The sequence below is a fragment of the Astyanax mexicanus genome, chromosome 18 (genome assembly GCF_023375975.1).
Source record: "Astyanax mexicanus isolate ESR-SI-001 chromosome 18, AstMex3_surface, whole genome shotgun sequence".
Taxonomy (NCBI): Eukaryota; Metazoa; Chordata; class Actinopteri; order Characiformes; family Acestrorhamphidae; genus Astyanax; species Astyanax mexicanus.
The window spans coordinates 37,732,625-37,749,612 of NC_064425.1; the positions used below are offsets into that span (position 1 = coordinate 37,732,625).

Sequence of the window (16,988 nt, forward strand, 5' to 3'; positions counted from 1 at the left end):
GAGTTTGTTTCATTTAGGAGCTCAGACAGAGTGACTCATTCACTCCAGACTTTCCAAAATTGTGTCAGTTAAAAGCTTAAGGGAGAAAAAGTCTGGAAACATTGGCCTTATTTCTGATAAAACGACTTCGCTTTTTCCTCAGAGTGTAACACAGATCTTCATTCACAGCAGGGCTGACTTGAGACAGCCTCATTAATGAATGTAGAAAATGAAAGGCAGGAGCGCTGCGTGACCCGCTGTGTCACCCCCTACATGACCTGCTGCGTGACCCACAGCACTGCCATGCAATTTAAGCTCTCTCATATCCCTCCGTTCTCCCGTGCCTCTCTCGCTCACGCTCTCGCTCCCTGTTGTCCTGAGTCCAGACTCGGCGGGAGCAGGTGTCGTCCAGTTGGCGGGCTCATCTGTCGTGGTAGTGGGGGAGTTCTTCCCTCCTCTGTGATTCGTGTCTTCGCTCCGTTTCGCTTTCATGCCTCTGTTCTGCGGGCCGGCCGCCATGACGGTGTCTTACCTCATCCGGATCCACTCCAAAACCCACTGACCCGAGAAATTAAGGACAGTGTGCAGAGAGCAGCTCACTTCCAGTTCGTGCAGGAAATGTGCTGATGCATGTTTGGCACCATAGACCTAAATTATGTTACTCTGCATTCTCATACTGGGAAGCCTGTGGAGAGGGCTTGTGTGATTATGGTAAAATAATAATCAGAGTGACCAATTGTAAAGGTACATTTGCTACCAGGTTTGTTATTCCCAGTGTTCACTAGAGGTAGATAGATAGAGGTTTATTGGCACTGCCCATATATGCACACATTAAGCTAATTATCTAAGCTTTTCTCAGATTAGGGCTACACCATATTTAAAAAAAAATAAATTAAAATAAAAATAAAAATATAAAAATTTTGTTGTAGTGTAATATTAAAAATACTGGATTTAACACCACATTTTGATAAAAGCCAATTATCCAACACATCATGATATTAATAATCTAATCTGTGTATTAGTGAGGGTATGATTTAAGTAACCAATGGTATGGTAGATATAATTTGTAGTATAGTAGATTTTATGTAAAATATGAGAAAAAATTTAATTTGACGTTGCACGAAACATGGCACATCCTGCGAGATGTGACTATTGCACATGCTTACTTTTCAAGTCAATGCAGAAACGATATATATTGTGCAGCCCTACTTTAGGAGTAATTAACTGTTATGCAAATAAAACCGAATAATCCGTCCTCATGTAAATCAGTGACTCCTAACTTTGAGAAGCCTGATAACCGTATTTTTCGCACTATAAGTCGCATCTAAAATCCTTTACTTTTTCCAAAAATTGTCAGTTCGCTTCATAATCCGGTGTGCCATTTATATATATATAAGTGTATTTTACCTGTAAGGTTATAAGGAGCAGTAAAGCCACTCCACTGTAGTTGCAGAGTTATACAGGAGTTTCAATTTGCTGAGTTTCCAGCACTGAGACTGGAGCAGTATTAGCATTAGCCGCTAACTGCACTAAGCACTAGCTCTTCCGCTGTTCAGAGGTGAGTAAATCGTACTGTAGTCTTCTTACCTCTGTTCACCCTGTTAAAACAAGCTAAGTGGGAGAAACCGATAGCTATTTTTTCTGTGGTTTACCGGAACACGTAGGGTTCCTCAGTGTAGCACTGTCGGGTGGCATTAGGCACCAACCGCGGCTAGCACTAGTGGTTAGCTGCTAATGCTCATGCAGCTCTACCCAATCTTAGTGGAAATCTGGAAATCTAATCTTACTGTAAATAAACAGAAGCGCTTTACTCACCCAAATAAACCATTTTAGGCAAGACATTTGTGTAGATTAACATCCAGTGTTTGTATGACTTTAAAATATATATTTTTTAAGAATTACAGTTTGTTAACTTGACTTAGCTTAGCTTAACCTTGTGGCGAAAATAGATCAGAAAATAGAGATTTATTGATAGTGCGCCTCATAGTGAGAAAAATACGGTTTGCATAATCAAGAAATCAGCCAATGCAAAGTACTAGATCTTATCACACTTTATTATGCGTGTACTTGTACAGAGAATTTGTTAGGCTGTATGTGCTCTTTTTTTTTTTTTTTTTTTACTTCTTTAGCTTAAATTGTTTCCCTCACTGTATGCTGGAACTTCAGATGATTTTCCTCTTTAGTACACATTACATTTTAATGTGAAAATGAAATACACAGCATAAAAATTTAATTAAAAGATGTGTACTGGATAATGCACTGTTGCAGTTTTCGAACAACCAAGACTAATGGCTATGGCTCACAATTAGATTGATCAAGTCTTGCCAATGCATAACACAAGGATGGTGCTGGTGCCAGTTCCTGACTGGCATACTGAGTCTCACACGCCTCCAGCTCATTCCAGAGATCTGGTGTTCGATCTCTCCAGAGAGCACAGTGGCCGTGTTTTATGCCCCTCTATAGCCAAAGCTGGGCTCTGAGTGTGATGGATGCGGTTGGGTGGCAGCGTCAGCACGAGGGGCAGCTTTAAAGCAGCTGAATTCAGTAAAGAGGAGTGATGGTTGACAGAGCTTAGGAAAGGATCCTAAATCTGTTGAGTATGTAGTTCAATACATCACACATCAAGTCCGACAAACTGAGAACCTCACCTGAGTAATACCCATAGCGTCAGCATGGAACTCAAGCTACAGTATTTCAAATAAAAAATTGTGTGCCATGACTTTTGGCATGTCTTATGGAACCTGTATATGTATATGTGCATGGGGTCTCCTGCATTGAATGAAGATGTGATTTCACCATCTACACCAACTGCACTGTTCACTGTGGGTGGTAATGCCTTCTGTAATGTATTTTCCGGTAGACGTGTGAACACAGAAATGGAAACGTTGCATCCATCTCCACTCACCATCAACCTTTACTCCAATTCTCGTAATTTGCATCACATTACCATGAGCACGCTAACCAGTGTTCAACCTCTCACAAGATAACACCTCACGACTAATACAGCTGTGGGCATTCCCAAGCAGCCCCTGCATTGAACACCTCACAATCAGTTTACATACAGATTGCTTAGTGCTTTATTTAGTTCTCAGCTAGACAGTATTATGGCTTGAGGTTCTCCGTTTAAAAAGAACCGTGCTTCAGACCTGAGCTTAAACCTTGTACAGGAAACAAACCAAAAATAACCTAATTAAATTAGAAACTAGAAAAGTGTGTTTCCTGAAGGAAATTTGAAATGGTTGCACAGGTAAAGTGGATTCCACTTACGTTCAGTGTTGTTGCTAAGCTTTTAGCTAGTTTGTTGATGTGTTATCACGACTGGTTGCTCTGGTGTTGCTGTTTAGTTAATGTGTTATCACGAGTGGTTGCTGTGGTGTTGCTACGGGGTTTTATGTGTTATCCTAAGCAGTTGCTGTGGTGTTGCTAGATGGTTCATGTGTTATACCAAGGGGTTGCTGTGGTTTTACTAGATGGTTGCTTGTTTTTTTATTTTATTGTTACTCTGAGTGGTTGCTGTGGTGTTTCTTTGTTATGCCGACTGATTGCTGTGGTGTTAATAAGTGGTTGCTAGGTGGTTAATGTTATCCTGAGTGGTTACTGTGGTGTTGCTATGTGGTTGCTTTAGTTTTTCTAATGGTTGTTAGGTGGCTCTTGTGTTATCCCTAGTGGTTGTAGTGGTGTTATTAGGTGGTTGATATGTTATCCTGAATGGTTATTGTGGTATTGCTTGGAGGTTTATGTGTAATGGCAGATGTGGTTGGCAGATGGTTGATCTTGATATGTTATCCAGTGATTATCTCTAATGTATTATCATGAGTGGTTGCTGTGGTATTGCTATGTGGTTCATGTGTTATCTTGAGCAGTTGCTTTTGAGTTGCTAGATGGTTCAAGTGTCTTTCTGAGTGGTTGCTGTGGTGCTGCTAGGTGGTGGCTATGTGGTTGATCTTGATGTGTTAGCCTGAGTGGTTGCTGTAATGTTGCTAAACGGTTGCTAGGTGGTTGATCTTATCCTGAGTGATTGCTGTGGTTTTACTACGTGGTTGCTTGTTTTTTTTATCTTGATGCTAGATGGTTCATGTGTTACCAAGGGGTTGCTGTGGTTTTGCTGCATGGTTGCTTTTTTATTTTATTGTTGATTGCTGTGGTGTTTCTTTGTTATGCCGACTGATTGCTGCGGTGTTACTTAGTGGTTGCTATGTGGTTAATGTTATCCTGAGTGGTTGCTTTGGTGTTGCTATGTGGTTGCTTGGTGGTTGCTTTCATTTTACTAATGGTTGTTAGGTGGCTGTTGTGTTATCCCTAGTGGTTGCAGTGGTGTTCATAGGTGGTTGATATGTCATTTCGAATGGTTATTGTGGTATTGCTTGGAGGTTTATGTGTAATCCTGAGTGATTGCTGTGATGTTGCTGTGAAGTGGTTGGCAGATGGTTGATCTTGATATGTTATCCTGAGGGGTTGTTGTGGTGTTGCTAAATGATTTATATTAATGTATTATCATGAGTGGTTGCTGTGGTATTGCTATGTGGTTCATGTGTTATCCTGAGCAGTTGCTTTGGAGTTGCTAGATGGTTCAAGTGTTATTCCAAGTGGTTACTGTGGTGCTGCTAGGTGGTGGCTATGTGGTTGATCTTGATGTGTTAGCCTTGATATGTTAGAGTGGTTGCTGTAATGTTGCTAAATGGTTGCTAGGTGGTTGATGTTATCCTGAGTGGTTGCTGTGCTTTTACTATGTGGTTGCTTGTTTTTTTTTATCTTAATCTTATCCTGAGTGTTTGATTTGTTGTTGCTGTGTTATGCTGATTGATTGCTGTGGTGTTGCTGTGTTATGCCGAGTAATTGCTGTGGTGTCATTAAGCGGTTGCTAGGTAGTTGATGTTACCCAGAATGTTTGCTGTGGTGTTGATGTGTTATGCTGAGTAGTAGCTGTGGTGTTGCTTAGTGGTTGCTGTGTTATCCTGAGTGGTTGCTGTAGTTTTGCTAATGGTTGAAGGTGGCTGTTGTTTTAACCTGAGTGGTTGCTGTGGTGTTGCGTAGTGGTTGCCAGATGGTTGATCTTGATATTTTATCCTAAAGGAGTTGTTGTGGTGTTGCTGAGTGGATGCTAGGTAGTTGATGTTACCACAAGTGTTTGCTGTGGTGTTGCTGTGTAATGGCGAGTAATTGCTGTGCTGTTGTTAAGTGGTTGCTAGGTGGTTAAGGTTATCCTGAGTGGTTGTCGTGCTGTTGCTATGTGGTTGCTTGGTGGTTGCTCTGTTATACCCATATACTCTGGTATACTCTGTAGTTTTGCTAATGGTTGTTAGGTGGCTGTTGTGTTATCCCTAGTGGTGACAGTGGTGTTATTAGGTGGTTGATGTGTTATCCTGAGTGGTTGCAGTGGTGTTATTAGGTGGTTGATGTGTTATCCTGAGTGGTTGCAGTGGTGTTATTAGGTGGTTGATGTGTTATCCTGAGTGGTTGCAGTGGTGTTATTAGGTGGTTGGTGTGTTATCCTGAGTGGTTGCAGTGGTGTTATTAGGTGGTTGATGTGTTATCCTGAGTGGTTGCTTTGGTGTTGCTATGTGGTTGCTTGGTGGTTGCTTTCATTTTACTAATGGTTGTTAGGTGGCTGTTGTGTTATCCCTAGTGGTTGCAGTGGTGTTCATAGGTGGTTGATATGTCATTTCGAATGGTTATTGTGGTATTGCTTGGAGGTTTATGTGTAATCCTGAGTGATTGCTGTGATGTTGCTGTGAAGTGGTTGGCAGATGGTTGATCTTGATATGTTATCCTGAGGGGTTGTTGTGGTGTTGCTAAATGATTTATATTAATGTATTATCATGAGTGGTTGCTGTGGTATTGCTATGTGGTTCATGTGTTATCCTGAGCAGTTGCTTTGGAGTTGCTAGATGGTTCAAGTGTTATTCCAAGTGGTTACTGTGGTGCTGCTAGGTGGTGGCTATGTGGTTGATCTTGATGTGTTAGCCTTGATATGTTAGAGTGGTTGCTGTAATGTTGCTAAATGGTTGCTAGGTGGTTGATGTTATCCTGAGTGGTTGCTGTGCTTTTACTATGTGGTTGCTTGTTTTTTTTATCTTAATCTTATCCTGAGTGTTTGATTTGTTGTTGCTGTGTTATGCTGATTGATTGCTGTGGTGTTGCTGTGTTATGCCGAGTAATTGCTGTGGTGTCATTAAGCGGTTGCTAGGTAGTTGATGTTACCCAGAATGTTTGCTGTGGTGTTGATGTGTTATGCTGAGTAGTAGCTGTGGTGTTGCTTAGTGGTTGCTGTGTTATCCTGAGTGGTTGCTGTAGTTTTGCTAATGGTTGAAGGTGGCTGTTGTTTTAACCTGAGTGGTTGCTGTGGTGTTGCGTAGTGGTTGCCAGATGGTTGATCTTGATATTTTATCCTGAAGGAGTTGTTGTGGTGTTGCTGAGTGGATGCTAGGTAGAAGTGTTTGCTGTGGTGTTGCTGTGTAATGGCGAGTAATTGCTGTGCTGTTGTTAAGTGGTTGCTAGGTGGTTAAGGTTATCCTGAGTGGTTGTCGTGCTGTTGCTATGTGGTTGCTTGGTGGTTGCTCTGTTATACCCATATACTCTGGTATACTCTGTAGTTTTGCTAATGGTTGTTAGGTGGCTGTTGTGTTATCCCTAGTGGTGACAGTGGTGTTATTAGGTGGTTGATGTGTTATCCTGAGTGGTTGCAGTGGTGTTATTAGGTGGTTGATGTGTTATCCTGAGTGGTTGCAGTGGTGTTATTAGGTGGTTGATGTGTTATCCTGAGTGGTTGCAGTGGTGTTATTAGGTGGTTGATGTGTTATCCTGAGTGGTTGCAGTGGTGTTATTAGGTGGTTGATGTGTTATCCTGAGTGGTTGCAGTGGTGTTATTAGGTGGTTGATGTGTTATCCTGAGTGGTTGCAGTGGTGTTATTAGGTGGTTGATGTGTTATCCTGAGTGGTTGCAGTGGTGTTATTAGGTGGTTGATGTGTTTCCTGAGTGGTTGCAGTGGTGTTATTAGGTTGGTTGATGTGTTATCCCGAGTAGTTATTGTGGTGTTGCTTGGAGGTTTATGTGTAATCCCAAGTGGTTGCTGTGGTGTTGCTAGGTGATTGATTGTGGTGTTGCTAAGTAAGTGCTCTGATAAGATAGGTGACGGAAGCTGGTAAGCTCACTTTTGCTTAATGCAACACTTGCAAACTTAATTTGACAGAAAATATGCTGAGGCTGGTAGCCATTCGTGGTCAGTTGCGTCCAATTCAGCATAATTTACCTCTCTCTCTCTCTGGGTGGGTAGGATGTCCCTTCATCACTGACCCCGAAACATCACACCCCCCACGCTCCCCACACAGCCATCTGTTAGAGCACCATCCAGTTATGTTGCACTAGCGACAGTTTGAAAGCTGCAGTGTTATTGTGTCGAGCTAAGAGGCTTTTATTGCCGTTCCATCTGAGTACAAGTACACAGTGAAATTACCTTCCGTCAGATCCACGGAGAAAAGTGCAAATGTGCAACATAAAACTAGAACACTAGAATAAATTTGAAAATTACAGCAGATGCCATATAATGAACAGATAGGACGGTGCAGCAACAACAATTTCAAGAATGAGTGGTGAGGATTAAATGCAAAGAATTGTAACATGCTATAACATATACAGTACACACCTTTTCTTTTTCAGTGCGTTTTTTTATTTTCATGCCTACACTGTAGATTCTAACTGAAGGCATCAAAACTATGAATGAACACATGTGGAGTTATGTACTTAACAAGGGGTAAAAAAAAAAAAAAAAAAAAATATATATATATATATATATATATATATATATATATATGCACACTCTTGGCATCATTCTCTCAATGAGCTTCAAGAGGTGGCCACCTGAAATGGTTTTCCATCAGTCCTGAAGGAAGGAGTTCCCAGAGGTGTTTATTAGCACTTTTTGCCCCTTTGCCTTCTTCACTCTGTGCTCCAACTCACCCCAAACCATCTGGATTGGGTTCAGGTCCGGTGACTGTGGAGGACAGGTCTTTTTTTTTTTTAAGTACATAAAACTCCACATGTGTTCATTCATAGTTTTGATGCCTTCAGTGAGAATCTGTAATGTAAGTAGTCTTGAAAATAAAGAAAACGCATTAAATGAGAAGGTGTGTCCAAACCTTTGGCCTGTACTGCATATATAGAAGAGGTTGGACAAAATTATATTGATATTGAAATTATTTATTGAAACATAGGCACTCTAACCCCCAATTTAACTAACTAGTTTCTGCTCTACTTCTCCACATGGTGGCGCTATAATTAAATAAATAGGGAAAACCTGCGGTGAAGAATGTTGGTAGTGAAATTATGTGAAATTGGCACCAATAAATGTATAATTCCTGGTATTTGCTTATTTAGGACTTCAGTAACACAGATGCTGTAAAGTAAAGTAGAGGACTGTCTTGTGATATATCGAGTATCACATTATTTGGATGCCATCATTATCGAGAGCAGCGTATCATTATAAGATTTTATTGTGAGGTGCCCTTTGATTCCCACCCCCAAAGTTTCTAACATAAGTGAATACAGGAGTAAAGAAGAGGAGGTTGACAAAATAGTCATTAGTCATTAGTCATTATCAACCGCTTCATCCATCAAGGGTCGCGGGGGGGTGCTGGAGCCTATCCCAGCCGGCATCGGGCGGAAGGCAGGATACACCCTGGACAGGCCGCCTTAACCAAAATATAGATGATTAAATTAATGTACAGCTTTTCATTGGCACAACTTAATTTGGTAGTTGATCCTAAAGGATAGTTAGCAAAACTTATACAAAGCACATTTCGTAAAACTTAAATCAGGCCAACTAAAAACACAAATTAAATGTTAAAGTTGGTGAGAGTTAATATTTGAAGTTTCACTGCATATTAGGGGTGTGCCGTATCATATCATACGTGATAATATCGCCAACACTTTTGAATATTGTGAACTATATTATACCCTGAAATATTGTGCCATAACACTCACCCCTAATTATCACATTAGGGTACTACTTTTTTGCTGTTTTAAGCAAAAGAAAAATTCACACATTTCTCACTTCCTGTTATATATCTACTAGAGACAGATTATAGCTTTCCAGTATCATTTATTGTACTTTAATCCTTGATATATGGAGATATCTGGAGTGCATTATTATTATTAGTATCATTACATTCTGAATCATTGACTTCTCTTACAAATATGCTAAAATTCTGGAATGTTTAAATATCTCAGTTAGAGATGTGCAATATCATATCTTATATAATAATAAAATGTAAGTTTTGTTTTGTTGCAGTAGTGTATTTTTAATTTTTTGGTCTTTTCGCCAAGAGTATCATTATCACAATAATACCATGAAATATCGTGATATTATTTTAGGGCCATATCGCCCACCGCTACTGCATATACAAAATTAATTATCTGGGCTAAAGATTTCTAGTTGGCAAAACGCATGTGGTTTTCTTCAAAAGTTTGAGTTGGCCTTAAAACTCAAAAAAATTGCGGTGCAGTAAGTTGCCTTAAAAATTTTAAGTTTTCTCAACGTTTTTATTTTTACAGTGTGCCGTACTGACATGGTTTTCTAGGAGTATTAAACAAATTTAATATGGGCATTAAATAATTGTTTTATCTGACATGGAGTGATGTTTAAGCGGATTTATAATAGTTAATTTGACGTGTGTGTGTGTGTGTGTGTGCCATGAGTTCATGTGCGGTGATAGTGTGAGCAATAGAGGTTAATGCTGTCCCTGACATTGCTTCAACGCCCAGTGTGAAAATAAAGCCATGAGGCTTTTAGAGCAGCTCTCGTACTGAACCTCCTCCTGCGATAATATAAATCTAACTCTGCTTTCTATCATTCTGTATCTCTCGCTCTCTCCCTCTCATTCTGATTCTCTCTTTCTGTCTCCCTCTGTCTTTCTCTCTCTTTTTCTTTGTCTTTTTTCTTTCTCTCTTTAATCCTCTCTCACTCTCTCGCTCTCTTTAGGCCTGTCACAATAATGAGGTTCTTAACTTATCATACAGGGTTATTTTAACAAGAGTTGTGTATTGGCAAGAACTTGGCAAAACAGTATGTATTCCAATACAAGGGTTTCGAATTATTAGGCGATAAATTGCAATTTTAGGGAAATTGATGGCCAACTGGTGCCCAATCTTCATTAATTGCACATTGCACCAGGAAGAGCAGAGAGTGAAGGTTCAATTAGCAGGGTAAGAGCACAGTTCTGCTCAAAATACTTCAATGCACACAACATTATGGGAGACATACCAGAGTTCAAAAGGGGACAAATTGTTGGTGCACGTCTTGCTGCAGCATCTGTGACCAAGACAGCAAGTCTTTGTGATGCATCAAGGGCCACGGTATCCAGGGTAATGTCAGCATACCACCAAGAAGGACCAACCACATCCAACAGGATTAACTGTGGACGCTGTAAGAGGAAGCTGTCTGAAAGGGATGTTCGGGTGCTAACCCGGATTGTATGCAAAAAACATAAAACCACGGCTGATCAAATCACGGCTGTTTCAGTTTCATTGTCCAACCCCTGTATATATGCTGTTAAATTTATGAAATCTGAGCAAAAACTAAAATACTATTTTATCCAATCAGAAGAGTGGAGTCTAATGACAAACAAATCTGCCCTCTAGTGGTGGGGTTTAAACACAGCACAAAATGAAGCACTGTCGGTCCCCAGTTATTACATTCAAACTAATCAGTTGTAATCGCTACCATGTTTTCAAAGAAAAATGATACAGATTGATTTTTAAAACAAAATATGGTGATGCTTTGATATATATCGATATTATTATACACCCTTATTGTAAATGCATACATTTTAAGGCTATTACTATTATGTTGTTGGCATAAAATGATATATATATATATATTATATATTATATATTATATATATTAAATGGTGCCTGACTCTCTCTCTCTTTCACGCTCCCTCTTGCCATGATGGAGGGAGGTTAAGAAATAATGGGGGGAGGGGTGGTCCATACTGAGTGTGCTCAGTCATAGTTCCATTAGCAGAAGCCATTATGCTCCGTCAGGCTGTGATGGAGGACGAGGTCCGTCCACTCGTTCACTCGCCCACGCTGCTGCTGCCACTGCCCGCCCTCTCCAGAGCTCGAGTAGCACTCAGTCTTATCAGCACTTCCTCTGTCATTCACTCCGTCCTCCTATTCTTTAACAGTGAATTCTTTTTTTCATTTACTTCTCTCTTCATCACACCCTCTCTCTCTCTCACTCTCTCTCTCACGCTCTCTCTCTGGCATGTCCCCTGAAGGAACCCAGAGGAAGGCTGTTAAAACCAGGTTTATTACCTCAGTTGAAGCAATGTCAGCCGATGGGGCAGGTCACCATAAAATCATGGTGAAACCACATGGATTAGGATTTGTTTTTATATTAAGGATGTTTTTATAATTTTAGTTTTACATTTAATAATATGCACAAAAAATTTACTCATTGCTAAGCAGCATTAGCGACGAGTACAATGCAGAATAAATACAGGGGTTGGACAATGAAACTGAATCACCTGGTTTAAGGCCACAATAATTGATTGCCCTGAATTACAGTTCTGGTGGAAACAGGAGAGTTGAGGTGCACATTGAATTCTGCCGTGATTTGAGCAGCCGTGGTTTTATGTTTTTTGGATAAAATCCGGGTTATCACCCGAACATCCCTTTCAGACAGCTTCCTCTTACAGCATCCACAGTTAATCCTGTTGGATGTGGTTGGTCCTTCTTGGTGGTATGCTGACATTACTCTGGATACCGTGGCTCTTGATGCATCACAAAGACTTGCTGTCTTGGTCACAGATGCTCCAGCAAGACGTGCACCAACAATTTGTCCTCTTTTGAACTCTGGTGTGTCACCCATAATGTTGTGTGCATTGCAATATTCAGAGCAGAACTGTGCTCTTAACCTGCTAATTGAACCTTCACACTCTGCTCTTACTGGTGCAATGTGCAATTAATGAAGATTGGCCACTAGGCTGCTCCAGTTTAGCCATGAAACCTAAAATCCCGCACTAAAATGATGACAGGTGTTTCAGTTGCATTGTTACAATACAGGGCGCTATACCCAATAGATTAAACAAACTGTTAGTGTAGCAACTGTCTTTTAAAACATTTTTGTACCTTACAAACCATTACTTTTATGTTACATTAAATTCCTCAATATTGGCAGGAGAAACACTAAAATATGCAGGAACAGACCTGGGAACCTCATATCATGCGTCTACCATCAGACCATTTAAAGATGCCTAGTGATCTAAACCTTACACCCTGTTCTTCAATACTCAGAACCCCACAGAAAAGAAAACCACCACAGAGCAGTTATTATTTTTGCTTTTGAGTTTTGGCACACTTAAAAAACATTTAAATATTTTTTTATATTTAAACAACTTTTATTTTCTGTTTTTTTTTACATTATATTATAATTAAATATGATGTAATATTGGCATTATTATATTTGTTTTATAACAGTAAAATTGTTTATTACAGTAAACCCTGGGACAATATATCATCCCTTATGAAACGGTGGTATGGTGACAGGCCTAGTTTGAAGTGTGCTGCTGGTTTAGGCCTGCACTTGAGAATAAGCTCCGGTGCAGGAGGTCTTCGGGAGGTCATTTACTGAGAGCATTATATCCCTTCTTCTAGTGCTTCTGCTCAGGGTTGGAGGAGGTGGTGAGGGGGTGCAGAGTGCTTTTAGAGCCATTAAAATACTGTGTAAAATGGTGCAATAGAAGAGGGGAGCTAGATAAATGGCCTGGTTGTCTTTGAGCGCCTGCTGTAACACTCAGCCGTCACGAGAGAGAAAGAGAGAGAGAGAGAGAGGGAGAGAGAGAGAGGGAGAGAGAGAAGGAGAGAGAGAGATTTATGTGCTGGACCGCAGGACATATTCACATAAATATATTTTGCACTCAGAAGCTGAAGGAACAGTGTGATTTCTATTAGTGGTCTCTGTATTACTTACTCTCTTGTTCACTCCTCCTGTGTTGAGGGTATTGCGTATTCTGCTCACCATGTACGGCTGCTTTTTTTTGGCAGTTTGAGTGTGGTACTGCCTGATACACACACTCGGCTCATTGACTCATTCAGCTCAATCTCTCTCTCTCTCTCTCTCTCTCTCTCTCTCTCTCCGGACACATTTTTTCTTTTTGCACTCACTCAGCTTTATCTCTCTCTCTGTTTTGAATATGGAGTGATTTTTGTGCCAAAAGTTTTATGTAAAATAATAAAATCTGCAGTCAAAATAAAAAAAAAATCAAAATGCAAATTATATGTTGCAAATTCGAAAGAGAAAATTACTTTATTGTTCTTTGTAGTTATTTAAAAAATATTTCAGTTTAGATTTTACCAGTCTTTACTTTTATTTTTGTGGATTTTATTGGATTTTTCTGTTAAAGACTTTTACTTTTGGAATCTCTCATTTGCTTCTGCTTCAGTTATTTTGCTTCTTAGTTTTGGCACACTTTTCACAGGGTGGGCGGGGCTTAGAAGAAGACGTTCCTCTTGAACCTCCATTGGTCAGCCGGTCAGTCTGAGACTGACCACGCCCACCCCGCCAGCTTAAAGCGTTCTTCCAAACACTGGGAGCGAACAGTTTTCAGCGCACAACAGCAGCAGATACTTTTTCCAATTAAATTTCATACAAACATTATGTTTAATGTTATATTTTTTCTCTAAGCAAGTGTTTAACACCAATAATAAGCTCCCTTCAGTGGGGTGTGCTAAATATTCATGTGCAAATGATGATAGTTACCTAGTCAGTGAACTAGTGAGTTACCTAGTTAATGAGCTACTGAGTTAGTTAGTTACCTACTTTGTGCGTTAATATTTAGCACACCTTGCCAAGGTAAGCTTTTTAATGGAGTGAAACACCTGCTTAGAGGATAAATATAACATTAAATATAACGTTTGTAAGAACGGTACCTATCTGACTGCATTGTGCTAAAGGTAAAGTTTGGTGGAGGGGAAATTATGGTGTGGGGTTGTTTTTCAGGAGTTGGGCTTGACCCCTTTTCAGTTTCAGTGAAAAAAACTCTTAATGCTTCAGCACATCATAAGAGTTTGGACAATATCATTTTCCCAATTTTGCGGGAACAGTTTGGGGTTGGCCACTTTCTGTTTCAATGTGACTGCACATCAGTGCAAGAAATAAGGTCCATGAAGACATAGATAAGCGAGTTTGGTGTGGAAGAACTTGACTGAGTCCTGACTTGTACCTGATAGAACACCTTTGGGATGAATTAGACTGGAGACTAATTCCGGGCCTTTTTGACCAACATCAGTGTCTGACCTCACAAATGTGCTTCTGAAAATCCCATAAACACACTCCTAAACCTTGTGGTAAACCATTTTCTTAGAGCAGGAAAAGGATGAAAAGGGTGTGCTGACATCACATTATACCCTGTGGTTTACGAATGTGATGTCACTCAAGTTCATATTTGTGCAAAGGCAGACAAGCAAATACTTTTCAATATATTGTACATGAAGTCATACCCTACTGGTTGCTCTGGCCTAGCGCAGAGCACTGAGGTAAATAGAGGAAATACTGCACCAGGATGGCATGTCAACAGAAGCAGCAGGAGGGCTGGGCACCCCTGATTTAGGCTTTGGAAATGGAGTGGGTGTGATTTTTGGGTCTCTGGTTATTGACTCATATCGGAAAGCTCTGGTGCGGGACAGTGAAGAAGAGCAGGGGCAGCAGAGAGGAGGCCTTCCTGTCACATTCAATCAAATCCAGAGCTCATCAGCACATCACTGTGGCTCTGCTCTAACGAACTGCAAAGCCTCTGTTCTTCAAAACTCTGTCTGACTGTGTGTGTGTGTGTGTGTGTGTGTGTGACAGGGCTTTTCCTGGCTTGAGGTTTGAACACTGAGGGTAGTGTGGCAGCCTGCCAGTGAGGTGTGGTTATGTTTTTGTGTACCCAGTAGTATTTGGTTGCTGCCCAACTTACCTACAGGCTCTTCCTAGTTTCTCCACTCTACACTCTGCAATGATATTGATATAGATAATAAAGAATTATATTTTACTCTATTTTACTCCTAAATACATGGGTATTTGTTTTAACATAGCTTGCATAACATCTGAATTAACTAAATTCTCTAAAAGTTTGGACACACCTTCTCTTTTTCAATGCGTTTTCATTATTTTCATGACTATTTACATTGTAGATTCTCACTGAAGGCATCAAAAGTATGAATGAACACATGTGAAGTAAAAAAAATGTATATATTCTAGTGTCTTTAAAATAGCCACCCTTTGCTCTGATTACTGCTTTGCACACTTTTGGCATCATTCTCTCAATGAGCTTCAAGAGGTGGTCACCTGAAATGGTTTTCCAACAGTCTTGAAGGAAGGAGTTCCCAGAGGTGTTTATTAGCACTTGTTGCCCCTTTGTCTTCTTCACTCTGTGCTCCAGCTCACCCCAAACCATCTGGATTGGGTTCAGGTCCGGTGACTGTGGAGGTCAGGTCTTTATTTGTTTTAACATAGCTTACATAACATCTGAATTAACTAAAATCTTACATTTGCAATATATCATTTTTACCTCAGGGATCTAAAACAGCACATATCACATACACCAATCTGAACCAGCAGTGCTGCTGGAGTTTATAAAAAACTTCTATGTGACTGATGGACTGAAAAATGTGTCTTGTTGGCAGTATTATGTGCAGCACAAACTGTGCAGCAACAGATTCAGAGCTTCAGTCTCTGACGTTACTTTATCTACAGGGTGTTTCAGCTGTAGGTAGGAGTGTGTAATAGAGTGAAGGACAGTGAGAGATTAAACACAGTGTTTAAAAACTCCAGCAGCACTGCTGTATCTGATCCACTCACTGTACCACCAGCACAACACACACTTACACCTCATACACCAACGCCATGCTAATCAGTGCTCATCACTGCAGTGCTAAGAATGACCCACAAACAAAATTATATCATCTCCATTTTGAATGTTTTGGTTTTTCCATTTTTATATAGTTTGAATCTGGTAAGTGTCTTGTTGGCCGGTGTGGTGTTATTTGGTGTTGGAAAGTGCTCATCAAAATTCACTGTTGAGTGGGTGATATGGTGTTGCTAGTTCAGATTTTGAGACTGGAAACACCCTGTTGTATTAGCACTAATGTAGCTGATCCACTGATAGCAGTACCAGCAGAAGAACAAGAAGAACAGAAGAAGTATTGCTAGCTGTTACCACAGATTTACACAATCGATTCAATTTCCATTTGCAAGGCCTCTTTTACTCTGAATGCAACTGGCATCGCATTTAAGGTGGAACAGGAAAATGCTAACTTGTTCGCTAAATGCAGTTTAGTGAGATATAAATATACTAAAAATGAGAAACGTCTTGATTAACTTCTCTAGCAGGCATTATTAAGTCTGAATGTGAGAAAAAATAATACTTGTCGCTCCTCTAAAACTATGGGATGTTATGATTTTTGCTAGTTGAGAGATGTCACATTTAAGGTGGAATAGAAAACTGAGGAGGAAATTGCTAAAGCTAACTTGTTTGCTGAATGTGAGTAAGCTAAATTTACTGATACATCTTGTTTAACTTGTCTCTAGCAGGTTGTAGTAACTTAATACAACTTGTTACTACAATAAAAAGTTACTACAAAAAATGGTAAATGAATAAAACTTGTGAAATTACTACAAAAATAGTAAATTAATAAAACTTGTGGTTAATGTTAGCTGAGCTTCGCTAAAAATATAGCATGTTTTGAAACTGCTGGTCTAAGTCTGCTGCTCTCCAGCTCTACAAATGGTTGATGTTGAAAGTCTTGAAAAATAAACTAATTTTAAAAATCAATCCTTGGTTTATATCAATCGATCAATATATATTTTTAAACCCACCTATACATGGCAGAGGGTGTGCTATAAGGGTATGCTATAGTTTGGTTTCTGAATATCGACTATAGTGTTTGGCTTGGTGTGTGTGTGTCGAGCAGAGCACAGTCAGGTTGTATACACATTCCCCTCGTCTGGCTGTCTGGGGGTCTGGCG

The 16,988-nt window shown here is 40.0% G+C and overlaps 2 protein-coding genes across 5 annotated transcripts in view; one reads left to right on the plus strand and one right to left on the minus strand.

Annotated features, from left to right (window-relative positions):
* The window catches only part of wdfy1 (WD repeat and FYVE domain containing 1), a 1,176,431-nt gene that overhangs the window by 558,846 nt on the left and 600,597 nt on the right, over nt 1–16,988 (minus strand). The window contains exon 13 of one of the 4 annotated variants that reach the window (XR_007425295.1): nt 15,787–15,808. The exons of the other annotated variants lie outside the window; for them this stretch is intronic. The gene's annotated coding sequence lies outside the window, so the exon portion shown is untranslated. Of the gene's footprint in view, nt 1–15,786; nt 15,809–16,988 lie in introns of those variants that run through there. 4 annotated transcript variants of the gene reach the window in all.
* Nucleotides 1–16,988, plus strand: part of slc8a2b (solute carrier family 8 member 2b) — a 295,419-nt gene that overhangs the window by 10,538 nt on the left and 267,893 nt on the right. The window lies entirely within an intron of this gene.